The 6,754-nt window shown below is 44.6% G+C and overlaps 1 pseudogene; it reads right to left on the bottom strand.

Moving 5' to 3' along the window:
* Window positions 1-299: 299 nt before the first annotated feature.
* LOC116642578 lies at window positions 300-4,497 on the bottom strand (annotated as a pseudogene).
* Window positions 4,498-6,754: the final 2,257 nt, after the last annotated feature.

Genomic DNA, 6,754 nt, shown 5'->3' with positions numbered 1-6,754 from the left:
GACTAGAACAAACTTCACTTCCTATGATGATTGGGAAAGGTGAGTGGTTTGGGAGCTCAGATGTGGACCATGTAAAAGGGAGCCAGCCTGGGGTTGCCTTAGAGGGGATCTTACTCAATGAGCAAGTGATGATCTGGAGGGATGATGTGGCCCTAACAGAAGCCCTCCAAAGGAGCAGTGTTAATCGGACAACTGACTATGTCAAGGTGGTGGCAGTCGGAGGTCCCTGGTGAAGGATAACTGAGGAGCCAACAATAGCCTTGACTGAGAGAAAGAATCAGCTTGAAGCATCTGCCATCCTAGACCATCAATGTCTTGCTGAAGCTCTTCCTGTCATCTTCTCTATCCCTTGATCCAACCTTACAAGGGTCAGAAGCAGCAGCTAGAGGGAAGAAGGTAAGTGAGGAAAAGGGGGTAAAAACAAAAGTGCCCATGCCCAACTAAAGTCTACGTAGAAAGCTTTAAATTGGATTCAAATGATTTTTACAGTGTACTGGACTAGTAGTCATAGGATAAGAGACTGGGTCATTTTAAATGCCAAAATGTAGGACTGTTCATTTATTATCCAAGAGCAGTGGAAAAGCTAGACAGTATTTCATCTTGGGAAGGGATGTGGAGGGAAGTGTTCCAGAAATCATATTTGAAGAGCAGTGGAAGAACAAAGCTGGAAGTTTGGTTTCTCCTTAGATGTGTAATCAGTCAGTCAACTAATTACAAATGTATTTTTGGAAGATTTTCTGAATACATTCAGATCTCTAATATTCAAACTAATTGCTACTTAGAAGAATGAAGTCACATTTGTTGGTATGGGGCCTTTCTGAGGACAAACAACAATAAAAAAATTAAGAGAAACTTTGGGAATGAAATATTGAAGTACTCCACAAAAGTTGAGGGCCAAGCTTGTCATTCTCAATTCTAATTGATAAATCTTAGTCCCAAAAAGAGAGTAGGAAAAGGCAAGCTGATTTATAAAAGTTAGACTGAATATAATTTTTACCATAGTCTCTCTAAACACTAACACAGTAAGGAGTTAAAAAGGGAACATTAAAATACCTAATTATTTTCAGTTACAGAACACTAGACAACCAATTCCTTCTGGATTGCCTAAGTTATTTTTTTGTTTGGAACTGTACAGAATACACTGCCATAGAATTCTTGCTAAAAGGAATTTCAACTTTTCTTAATTTCATGAATGTAAATGTAATTATAGAGTGGAGGGGTTATTTTGGGGGATGGGCTGGGAACAAGTGTAAAAGCTCCCAGGTTCTATGAAACAGCCTCGTGTCTGCTCCACTCACTAGTAGAAATTATATTTGCAACAGTGACTAAGCCCAGAAAATTCTGTCAGGTTCCTGGACACAGAGGCCACACACTCTCTTCCCAGGAGAGATGTGTTGCCAAGGTAAAGCCTTCACTCAGACCAGTTGTCTAAAGAAGGACACAGGTTGGTAGTAACAATCGTCCAGTGACAGAAGCAAGAAGGGGAAGGCGGAAAAGTGATAGAACAACACTGTGAGGTCCCTTTCAATTTGCAAATATTGCACTTTTTGATAGATATTCAAACTGAAATGTCCACAGGGACTAGAAATATTGAGGAAGAAAAAGAAGAAAAAGAAAAGCAGGCAGTTCTGAAAACAGACTACAGCACAAATGCTACGGTAAATAGCTACTCACAGCCTGCTTCAGTGTGAGGGACAATAGGGCATGGGGAGGAGTGTGGCGAATGGGAGACTAGCCCAAGTCGGCACCTGATGACTGTGCCACAGGAGAAAGTGGACCCAGCAGCTATAACATCCAAGCTTTGTCATGCCCTGATTTTTTTAAATGTTGCCAACTAATTTTATTTTATTTTTATCATTTATTTATTTTTTTTTAGAGAGGGAAAGAGAGAAAAGAGGGGGGAGAGGGAGAGAATTTGAAGCAGGCTCCATGCCCCGTGCAAAGCCCGACACAGGGCTCGATTTCACAACCCTGAGATCATAACTTGGGTGGAAATCAAGAGTCAGACACTTAACCAACTGAGCCACCCACATGTCCCATTACCACCTAATTTTAAAAGTGGCAAACACTGGGGAAAAAAATTAAAAACACTGTGTTCACCAAATAAAACATGGGTTGCTCTATGATCTGTAGTATGTGATCAAAATATCTTTTAGAAAATAGTAATAACTATGATAGTAATAATTCAGTCTTGTTCAGATTCTTTTTTTTTTTTTTTTAAGATTTTATTTATTTATTTGAGACAGAGAATGAGAGAGAGAGAGCACATGAGAGGGGGGAGGGTCAGAGGGAGAAGCAGGCTCCTTGCTGAGCAGGGAGCCCGATGCGGGACTCGATCCAGGGACTCCAGGATCATGACCTGAGCCGAAGGCAGTCGCTTAACCAACTGAGCCACCCAGGCGCCCTTGTTCAGATTCTTTTAGAGGTCTGTACTAGCGCCTGGAGCTAAGGGATCCACACACATTAACCGTTTTAATTCAAACTTATAAATAGCACCACATTAACGACAAAAAGGGTTGAATGTAAATTTCATGGCATTCTGTTTTTGTGTCATAAGAGCAAAAATAGTTGACATGTAAATAATTCTAAATAACTGTTCTCTGTTCCTATTGCATCTTTAACCATTTGAGAAGGCACCCAGAATGGAGACTAGGTCACACGGGGCGGGGCCTTGTCTACCCTGATAAGGTGAATATGGAAAACTTATGAACATTTATGGAACTACTTTGGAAATCAGAACTATTTATTAGCTGCCAGAGGCCTGTGCTTTTCATCATCTCCTGCCAAACAATGCATTAGTTGTGGGAAGTATGCAGGGATATGAGAAAGACACAATCTGTAATTTCTGAGAATCCTTGCAATGCACTATTACCATCTTGTCGTCTGAAGCAAAAACTCTAAGGAACCAAGTTCCCCCTTTTAGAAAAGACCTATGAAGCCTGCTCCACTGAAATATCAAAAAATCTTCCTCCAATGGTGATTAGGCCATGTTCTCCCTAAATTTTACCCATTTAAAAGTCTCTTTTTAAACAACAACAAAAAGTAAAGTCTCTCTGAAAAGGATAACATATCAATTGCTGAACACTATAATCTGGTCTCATTTTTCTGGATTTTCTGTGATAGTCCTTAAATCATTCACATGAAATTCCAGGAGGCAAGTTGGGTTGAGAAAAGAAAGGGTTTGAAGAGATAAGAAAGAGAAAAGGAAGGACAAAAGGCTAATGTATACATTTTATTATTTTCTTATATTTCCTATTTTAGGAAATATAAGAAAGTTATAAGATTAGATTTCCTATTTTAGGAACTGAAATCATTATGGATCAAGAAATGAACAGAGCCACCGAACATCTATACACACGTACACATACATACACACATACACACACTTAATGAAAATTGTGTTTGTTTTATTTTGTTTTTCAGTGTGGACAGGTTTACTCTGGGAGTGGCACCCCATTTCCAGCCGCACCAACAACCGGGAAATATAGGGGCCTCTGGAATGTATGATAGTAAAAAAATCAGTCCTGGGAGCATGAGGACAAATCTTTCCTCTTGGCCATCCTCAGCCATGCCCAGGGACCGTGTGCCTGGGGCCCAAGCCGGGTTACCCGCTGGATAGAGACAACGCAACTGAGCAAGGCTAGCCCACCATGGCTGTCAGTCCCAGCAGCATGGACAGGATGTGGTTCCTGTGCCAGGATGGTTCCTTCTGTCTCTGCGCCCACTGGTGTCTGGTGTGGAGGCGGCACTTCGGCTCCATCTCGGGGGAAGCTGAGGCTGGGAATGTGTGTGCAGTAGGCCCAGAGGTTGTGCAGCCCTCGAAGGTGGGCCTGCAGCTTCCCACCGGGCAGCTTTGCCCACAGCAGCAGGGCCAAGTAGCAGAAGACAAAGGTGTCCAGAGAGGCTGGGGCATCTCCAAAAAAGAAATTCCGAGAGCCTGGGTGCTGAGACAGGGGGTCTGGGATTCCCGAGCCCCTTGGTACAGCTCCTCCTCCAGTTCGTCCTCGTTCTCAGACCTGCGCTCCGACAAAGCAGCTCCTCAGCGACCTGCAGCGGCATGCGGGCCGGAAGGAAGACGGTGACGGGAGACCGCAGAGCCTCTGCATCCACTTCCGGGGCACGCCCGCCTAGTTCTTGGTGTCTACCAAGAAGGATGTATCAGTATTGGGAGCAGCTTTTCCTCCAGCAGAGACGTGGAGGCCGAGGTGTCTGCCCCTTGCTGGGCTGGCAGATCATCAGCAGCGTTGTACTTCTCTTTTCGAAGATGGGTGATGATCTTGTGCTGTACCGAGATGGTCTCTCCATGACTGGTCCGAAGGACAGGCAGAGCTCCTGAAGGGCTTGGCCAGGGCTTGGTGATCTCGTGCACCTTGGGTGGGCCACCAGTAAATCTGGCATAGGTCAGCACGGCCAGGCTGTCCAGGTCCACTGACGGCAGCCCCGCCCCGACGGGCAGGACAGCTCCACGGGCGCCGCCATCTTGCCAGCCCTCCGCCCAGACAAAAATTGTTTTTTTTAATGACAAGCTTTTTTTTTTCCCGTAGCAAACAGTATAAGCACTCTTCAGTTGCATGTGTTTTTAAGAGTACCAGAGATAACATATAGGCAAAATCCATTTTTAAAGTTTTTGTGGATTTTTCAAATAGTTTCATCATAATAGAATTGGATAATGAAATCATCCTAGAAATTATTTTTTCAGTTTGGAGCCTTGAAGATGAAATAAACTTGATGTTCAGTTCCTAAAGTGACCTAGCTAGGAAGCATATTGATCTCAATAGGAAATATACAGAGTGTCCAAACATTCTTTCCCTCCCTAACTTCTCTCATTTCTCTGGGATGCAATATTGTTTTTGACTTACTATTTTGGCTGAGGGGAGGGGACAGTTTCAGAGATTTCCACTTGGCCATTCCTGGCCTCTTGGATAACTCTGACCTCCTTAGGCCCAGAGACCAATGGAGGGGTCAGCCAGTTACAAAGTATATCTATTTCAGTTACACATTTGAGGACCAGGGAAATGACCACTGGGTTGTCCACAGTCCCAGTGGACTCACTGGGGAGCCAGACACAAGCCATAATTCCATTTATTATTTAGCTCCCATGTGATCACATGAGTATAGGGAGCCAAGGCAATGCTTTGAGTCTCTGGGTGGCATTGTCCCTTATCCCTAGTAAATGGCCATAAGTTTCTTTAGGGATGGACAGAGAAATCATTACTGTGTTCACTTGCTGTGGTATTGCAGGGTCCTTCTTCCTGGGGACTTAGGCTCTTCTTTAACCACTAGGTTACAGGTCCAAAAATTGGCTCAAGTTCAGAAACATTTTATTGGGATGAGTGGCTTCAGCCTCCTGGTTATCCATCCTTAATCTCTTTTGATTTAATGGATTAAGTAATACCCTCCCTGGCTGCCTATCTATTTTGCCCTTAGGGACACTGTTCTACTAACAATGTCCATATTACTCTGAGCATAGACCCCCTCTGTCTGCCTTTATGACTTTGCCTCTCATTACCATAATTATGTCTCCCTTGGGCGGGGGATGTTATGGCTCCCCTTGCTACCAGGGCTGACCTCTCCTCCCACTAGCCATGGCTTACAGAGGACAGTTACCACTGAACTTAAAGATACTGGTGCCACTCTTACCAGCATATCCCTGTCGCTTGGCAAATCGTGCTCCTCCCTTATTTCAGCAGAAGGACCTCTGATGGTTTTCTGGCCTTACGTAGCATATCCGCTGCCACATGCCCATTTCTCTCGGCTTTAAAACCTCTCACTGTCTGTCATGGCAACTCTGGCATGATTACCTCACTGAGTGTGCTCAATTCTTTTTCTAGGAGGCATCTTAGTAGTATGTTTGTGCTATCTCCCAGGGTCCTTGCTGAGGTAGTTAAATCCTATATCTGAATAGACTAACCATTATCCCACCTTGCATTCCACCACCCTTTATCAAGCATTCACCTAATCCAGACCAGTGCACCTTCATCTGCTCCTGCCCATTCATCAGCTCTTCGAGATACAACCCTTTCTCCCCTTATCAGGCCCAGTATGTCCTTGGCTGGGTTATACCGTGACTGAATCTGAGCTATTAACCTCATAGCAAGCAAGGGAAAATGCTAGCCCTTAACAGAAAGAGCGGGCTCCTGGTGCAGGATCAGTGGGTTCAGGGGAATCTGGGAATTCATCATTCTCATGCACATCAATCCAGATGTCCTGTCCATGTGCCGGGGTCAGTCTCCCCGCACCCCAAACCCTTCCTTCCAAGGGCCCTGAAATTGGCATAACAGATCTGCTTTGTTTGGAAGCTTAAATTTTGAGCTCTGCTACTGTTATGATTAACTCCTGGTCTGTCCTTCAGCTTTCTCTGCCCTCCCTCTAGGAGATGAGAGGCTCTTTATGCTACCAAGGAGGCTGTCTCTGGCTTTCACTGTTAGGTTTTAAATGTCAGTCACTCTTAGTTCTTTGTCATAATTGGTTTTTTCCAGAGTGTCAATTGAGCGTGGGTATAGCCAACCAATCCCACCATCCTCATAGTTCCTGTTTCCCACACACTTCTTAAACTCTTACTACGCCGCGCCCATCAGTGATTTCTTTTCCCCTGGTCACTGTTACACCATCCCAGTTCACCACTGGCAAAGGTGGTGAACACGATTGCACCACGACCTTGTACCAGAGGTTACCTGGGCACCGCCTACCCCAGCGACGGAATTCAAATCACCAGCCACGAACTCCAAGACTCCATCCCAGCATCTGCTTTCTC

This window comes from Phoca vitulina, unplaced genomic scaffold (assembly GCF_004348235.1).
Source record: "Phoca vitulina isolate PV1807 unplaced genomic scaffold, GSC_HSeal_1.0 scaffold23, whole genome shotgun sequence".
Taxonomy (NCBI): Eukaryota; Metazoa; Chordata; class Mammalia; order Carnivora; family Phocidae; genus Phoca; species Phoca vitulina.
Note: the sequence above shows the minus strand (reverse complement) of the source record. Positions and strands in the feature narration are given on the sequence as shown.